We start from the raw sequence: 6,000 nt of genomic DNA on the forward strand, positions 1-6,000 counted from the left end.
TGTCGGGACGAACGTCAGATTGCCGGAAGTTGGTGGTCGGTTTGCCTTCCGGTGCGGTCGCGGTGCAGTTTTAGGAATTATCACACCGGGTGGTGTAACGATCGCACGAACCACAACTTCCACTCACTGGAAGGTTTTTGTTTTTGTCTTCCCGTCGCTTTGTTTTGCTACAATCGTTGAGTGACACTCGTGTGATCTATCGATCTATCTTTGGTTTTGACAGTTGACAGATAAACACACCACTTAGCCATTAGCCGGGTAACATTAGCCACTAAACATGTCACTAGACGCGGTTGCACGGAAAATTTGGCGATTTAATGCACACACACACACAAACTGACATTCAAAAAAGAGAACAAAAACGGCCACGATACAATAACAACTGGTGCCCTGGTGGATTCGCGATCACTTTCTCTGCTTTTATTTTGGTTGTTTTTTTCTTCCTCTTCTCGCGATCGCGATAATCGAAAAGCGCACACACAACACAAAAATCGATCGGCACCACGAGAAGCCTGTTGCTGCACACCTTTCACCAACCCGCGCACACAAACTCTTACTCTCACGGAATAATGCACAACACACGGCCACGGTGTGGTGGTGTATCAAAGCCGTACCGCGAGAGATGGGAAGTTTTAAATCACCTTCCCTCGGCTCGTTTGATGGAGAGCGCACATAAAAAGCACTGCCAAACGGAATTTTTCCCTCGCTCCTTTGCTTATCACTTTCCCGGTTTGGTGGGTTGTCACTTTCTCCACGTGCGCGCACGTTGGAACTTTTTGGTAGGAGGAAGAGAGTGGGCGACAAAGGACGCACTCGCGATCGCGAAAACCGCACTTTTACGGACGTAATGGATTTTTGTTTGGCTGTTGGCTAAGGCTGTGAGCAGTTACTACTACGCCTGCTGCGATCGGTAACTACGACGGCTCAACTGTCAGCCAGCTGTGCCGATGATGATCGCAGCGCGCTCGATCACGAGGATGACAAACTCGTGTTGATCACGCACTTTGTACCCTGCTTCTGCTGCTGCTGCTCAACCGATGAAGTCATCCGGAATGGGTCACATCCGGATTCGTCATAGCCGTAGTTGGTGGCATCTTCCACCGACACGACGTTTTGTGTTTTCTGTGTGTCGCCGCAGTGCGTTTTCTCGGCTCGTACACGCCTACTGCGCTGCTGTCGTCGTCAGGCGTGATTAACTGCTTGCCGTTCGCGTCGTTACTGTGGTGCTGACCGTGACACGGTCGTCGTCGTCTTCGTCGGCGCTGTTGTGTGAGTGCCGGCGATCTGCTGCTGCTGCATTCGGAAACACACCAAACTGATGCTGTTCACCTTGCAACCGTTAAGCAGAATTGACAGCTGGCGGTGCATGGGAGACGTGCACACAGGTACGTGTGCTTGTGTGGGGGGTTCGTTCTTTTGCTTATGTCTTTTCCATCCACCCCACAAAGTTCTTTCCCAGCTTCACAGGAACTAGCGCCGTGCGATTATAATCCTAAAGGGAAAGCTCCGAAACGAGATGAGAAAATCTGCAAAGACAGAAAAGGGGAGAAAAAAACGATACTTCTTAGTAAACGCACGTGACGACAGGAGGGAGATAGCATGCAGAGAGACACACAAAAACAAACTTCAATCGGCGGCTGCATCTGTCATTTGCCGCAGTGCTGCAGCGGGCTCTGGTGGTTGAGATCCCCTTCACCACGGCCAACTCTAACGCGAATATACAACGACTGAAATGGCAAAATGCGCGCGGGCTGCAGCGAACTTTCAATTTTATTGCCAAATCTTAATAAGCAACCGGAGCGCGGTTCCAACCGTCTGCACGTTGAGGAACTGGATTCGGTAAGAAAAGCAGGTGAACGTGAAAGATGATGAGGACGATGGAGATCAGCAGGTGCAAAAGTAGCATGCGTACCCACAGGACACATCCCAACGGTACCTAAGATGTGACGGACATCAGCAAGGTTCTATTGGGTGAATGTAAAACAAAAAACTGTACCCTAAATTGATGTTTTAGTTCAATATACCCGAATAGTAATTTCCCAAAATGTGTCAAAAACAACCGAACAAAGTTTGATAATCGTTAGGCAACACAACTTCAAATAATTTACGGCAACACAACCTCAAAGCAGGATAAAAGGGTTCACTAACGAACACGAAAAGGTTACCAGGTGCAAATTTGGTTTCTTGCAGCTGCTCCATGATGCACTTGCTGCTTCCAGGCATGGTGTATCTGTCCGCCAGATCTGTCGGTGTATGTTTTGTCTCTTTTTTGCTTCCCCCAAACGCAGCCCCGATGATGCCTTGTGCTGCTACCCACCCAGCGAGCACTCGTCCTTCGTTCTCGGTGTTACCAAATCCATTTTCGTTACCAAACAGAGGCCTTACCCCATCATCACAACAAGCCAACGATGACTTCAATAACTCCTTTTTCCATGCCTTCGTCGCACGTGGGCAGCAGAGATCGGCGGAATCGCCATAAAAGTACGGATTCCGGAGGAGAGACACTGACGAACCAGTTATGAGGCGCAAATCGAATGAGATCAACCTACGGGAATGGTTGGCAGCGCGGCTCAACGCACACGTTGTTGCGTGATGGAGAGCTTTGGATTAACGCGGTCGGTTGAGTCATTAGAAAATGCTTCCATTAATATAAAGCTCACACGCGATAAACGTCTCCCTCTCGAGGTTCCACGGTACCCAAGGTTCCCTCCCTTAGAAGACGTGTTTAGAAGCAGTGAGAAGGTTTAACCTGACCTCGGTTTCATGCCGGTTTGCTCCTCACGCGTCTTTAAGGGACACGCCATCTCAAGTTCATGACCTCGAGGGCCCAAGAAATACGGCAGCCAAATCCAAGCCACCGTAACATCGACAACCCATTGTCTTAATGCCGACGATTCCGAGGGTTCTGCTGATGAATTCATCCGAAGCGCGACTCCCATATAAGTGTTAACTGCCGTAGAAGCGGGGTCCACATTAACTGCCTACTCACCCTCAGTACGGAGGTCAGGAGAGAAAAAAACATCTTGAGAACTTCCCCGCCAAGTCGAGGAGACATCCAAAGGGTGGCACATCCCGTCAGGGGGTTGTGCGACGATCGAGCATGGCGCGGGTGTGTGTCTCGATGAAGATCCCTAACACCCCTGAGAAGGGCACGCATCGCAGCGCGCATTAGCGTTCGTCCGCGTCAACTGGTGTTGCCGTAAAAAGCGGCGTAATAAAATTTTAATTTTAAATTAGCCCCCTGGCTCATGCACGCCTCCCTGTCTGTTCCTTTTCCTCTAAGTCATCGTTCTCTAATAAAATTTGACTACCAAAAGCTGAGCAGCAAGCTGGAGAAAGAAAAGGGAAAGAGCAAGCGAGCATGTGCCTTCACGTAGGTGTGTAGGATAAAGTTTCTGCGAGCAAAAAACTCACACGATAGCGAACGAACGGAGGGAGTGAAAAATTGAGTTTAATTTCTTCTAATTATTTATCGCACCAAGGGAATGGTGTGCCCGTTTACCGCCGGAAATCGCGCGCTCGCGCACGTGCGTATGTGTTTCGCGCCCCGGAGGTCGTGAATTAGCGACGTGTCTTTCGTGAAAATGGTGGAACGACAAACACGCGCTGGAAGAAAATGCTAAATTTCTTCCTTCATGGCGCAGGTTCCGTTTTTTTCCTGTTGTCTTAATTACATTTACGGTCCTCTTTTACGGCTGAAAGAGAGCCCCAAAGGGCTAATGATGTAAGAATTCCTTCAGCTCAATAAAAGCGCAGCGCACTTGTGTGATGCGCTCGGATGAAAAGAAACAATTCTAACTTTCTACCCCCTTTTTCCCGCCTGCAAACGGGTAAAAAAGGAAGCGAGAAAAGAAAGATGCTGAAAAAGAAAGTTGCATCTAATGCACGAAATGGTTTGATTTGATGGCTTAATGGTTGGGGGTTGTGTTGTTCTTTTTTATGAAGCCATAACTCGCTGTCACACACCGCTGTGTTTTTGAGAGGCGTAGCTGTGTTGAGGCGATTTTCTCCACCCGTTCCAGCTACAGTGGAACGCACGGTCTGGTTTACTGGAGCAAGAAGGAAAGTGCCAGAGCGAAAGGGAAACAAATACATGAAAATACAAAACGTGCCTCTTTCGGTGTCTCTACTACTCCTAATGCCGACGCTATCTATGGAAATATCCTAAAACAAAAACCGAAAAGAAACCCTCCAGAACGGCGTGGCGGTGTAGCGCTTGTGGTATGTTTTATGGCTGATAAATTCTGAGACGAACCAATCGATTTGACATTAATGGTGGCGCGAGCGAAGTCGAGCCGTTTGGTGCGCGCCCCAGAAGCGTTCCGTATTGTTGATGCCATATATATTCATAATGTATTCGCTCGAAATAATGTATGGGGATATTTTACAAACGTAAAAATAACCCTCCCCATCGGCGGGAACTCTTTCCCCTGTGCACGGGAAAGGATTTTTCATTCGCTCCGAAAACGGATTATCCATTTCCGCACCGGGAGAATGTTGCCATGAGTGGTGGGTTATAAATTTCGAATTAAATATGCTGCATACTGTAACACGTAGCGCATTAATCGCATATGCACCCCACACTCGCGGGAACGAACAATATTTGCTGCGTTTGTTTGTTGTCGTTGCCTGAAGCCGCCATCCCGAGCGGAACGGAGAAAACCATTTCCGATCCCGTGGGGAGAGAAAACACTTTCGGAAATCAAACTGCATAAGGGAGTGCACCGGCGTGCAGCCGTGTTCTAGCACTTGTGTGTGAAATTTCACTTCAGGCGTTCCACTCCGAGCGTTATGCGCTTTTTATTTTCCCTTCTGCAGTGTGTTACTGATTTGTTTTCGTTTTGTTTATTTTTCCCCACCTGATTTACGCTCCCTTTCGATCCGCAACAGGAAGTTGCAGGTGATAGGCAGGTGCAGGTGCTGTGGGAAGAAGAAAAGCACCCCAAGCTACCGGGTATATTCAACCCCAAATAAGGCGCACATAAATACGAACCGTGGGGTAGCAGATAAATAAAATGGCCAACCAAAGGGGGGGGGGGGGGGTGATTATTTTCCATACATTTCCTGTCATCTTGTCAATCACTGTTGAGGGAACGCTTTTTCGAACGTCCAATGAAGATGGCCAAACGAAAAGGGCCCTCTTTTTTACGTTGCTTCTGGTGTAGCTGCTGTACAACAAATAAATCTTACGCCAACCCCCAAAAAACGAAAGCAAGAGACGCTTTTGACGCTGTTCGGAAGGAAGAAGGCATTTAAATTTAAATAAGAATGCAAAAGGGAAAGAGTTACGCAAAACATAAGACGTCTCGATCAAGCGGGATAGAGAGAGAGAGAGAGAGAGAACAGCCTATGCGATCGTTAGTAGCGACTCCACCGGAGCCGGAGCTTGGGACCATTGCTATGGGTTGATGAATTATTAATTGCATTCGATATGCAAAACCCCTGGCACGGAACCGGGAAAGACGGGCCGATAAGTCGAAAGCGGAAGACGACCGAGCAAACGCGAATGGCAATGCAATGCAGAAAAGCGAGAAAACCTCCGCAATCAAGGAAAAGCGAACAAAAGGAACCCAACAACGACTTGCTGCTGTCGAAGAGGAACACGAGTTGCATGAGTTGCAACAACGGGGCAGAGACGATGACGCACGGGAAGGAAAAAGGCACCAACTGGGCGCTACTGTATCGGCTACTGGAACCAGTTCCATGGGGGAGAAGGCGAAGGCTCACAAGAAAAGGATTTTTTTTTCTTTTCCCACCCTGCAAATTTACCCTCTTTCGATTCCGAAAAGGGTTAACGATCCCCCCGTTTCGGGCCAAAACGAAGAGCACTCGGGAGGATGGGGGAGAAGCTAAAAAATGCATACACTGCATCGGTGCATCTGCTGGTGCATCGGGCCAACACATGCACACCAGCTGCTGTGGCGTATGCATACTGCATGTGACCGCACTTATGCGCGCTTATGAATGCATGCAACGGTTTTGCTTGACGGGCGCGAGCGA

This window comes from Anopheles nili, chromosome 3 (assembly GCF_943737925.1).
Source record: "Anopheles nili chromosome 3, idAnoNiliSN_F5_01, whole genome shotgun sequence".
Taxonomy (NCBI): Eukaryota; Metazoa; Arthropoda; class Insecta; order Diptera; family Culicidae; genus Anopheles; species Anopheles nili.